The following is a 1,437-nucleotide window of genomic DNA, read 5'->3' as shown; positions in this document are numbered from 1 at the left end:
CTCCCCGTTAATAATCGTTCTTTGGTCTTCTCACACTCTTTTTTGAGAAATAAAGAAAACACAGTATGCTCCACAGAATGTATTAAGATTTCCTCAGGCTGAACCGAGATTTTAGACTGATTATTGCATCTCTCTACTTTATTAAGATATTCCCCTAACTTATCATTCTGGGGAATTTCTTCTTTCAGTATTCCAATCCATGTTCCGTCATCAAATGTGAACCCAGTCATACCACAGAATTCTTTTACGCAAATCCGTTTTGCAGATTGAAGAGGATAATCAGGACTCCAGAAAGAATAATGCCCTTTGTCACCTTCTCTAGCGAACACATATATCGGGCTTAGAGTCTCCTTCAGGCATTGTGGGAGATGATTATCTAGGCTCATCCAGATCATCCCTTCTTTAGCTGTGAGACAGTGAGCTTTGTTGCATTTACCGTGAATGAAGAGTTCAGAGATTTTAGTTCCTTCATACGGATCAAACAGAACGGGATGAAACCTGATATCTACATGAACACTACTTTCAGCAGACGTTCTCATCCAGGAACAAGATGCGGCAGGATGCTCGGATGATTGATAATCTCCATGCAACCAACTTAGAATTGCGTCAGAGCATTCTAGTGAAGATATGTGGGAACTCTCGGTTGAGTATCTAATGGTCTGACCTCCAAAGAAATTCTCTGTACATTCCGTGATGAAGATTGTTTTGATGCATAAATATCCTTCAGATGTGTAATTTTCTCTTAATAGTGGGGCATAAGATTTAATCCTTAGTCCATGCTTGCCGACATCCTGATATCCTCCGGTATTGCAATTTATATTGGACAGATTGGCCATCGACCATTTTAGTATTGGAGAGGTTGGGAATAAAACATCAAGTCCAAAGACTGATGCGAGTACTTTTAGGGTTATGACTAAAGATAGAAATATGTGAAACATTATCACGTTAGAACATATAATTTGTATGATATGTGTTGAATTAGTAAAGTTATTGAGCTTATTCTGGAAAAGTTCGTTTATTTGAATTTGTCTTCCTTGATTGTTTACAAGTTTATTCTCCTGAGTTTGCAATACTCCTAAGCTTTGTTGTAAGATCTCAAGATCGTCATTATCCGGGTTTCCTGCAACAAATTTGATAGCTGTACCTAATGCGTTCATTAGACCTCTTTTGGCCCTATGGGCGATGAGAGTATTGAAATTATCTTTAGCTATTTTCGTTTTATCTAAAAGTGTTTGCTCTAAGTGTTCGATAGTTTTAAATGACCTTGTATTTTTTTTTCTATGTTTCCTATATTGTTTTCTATTGAGTTAAGGTTCGCTTTATGTATCATCCTGTTGTATCCGATCTTGATTCTTGTTGATTTCAACTTAAATGCAACCAGTCCGTTACTGTTAGATATTTTCTTATAAATAGTGGTATTTATTGTTTTGATGAGGA

The sequence above is a fragment of the Aedes aegypti genome, chromosome 1, assembly GCF_002204515.2.
Source record: "Aedes aegypti strain LVP_AGWG chromosome 1, AaegL5.0 Primary Assembly, whole genome shotgun sequence".
Lineage (NCBI taxonomy): Eukaryota > Metazoa > Arthropoda > Insecta > Diptera > Culicidae > Aedes > Aedes aegypti.
The sequence above is the reverse complement of the archived record's forward strand: the minus strand, read 5'-3'. Positions refer to the sequence as shown.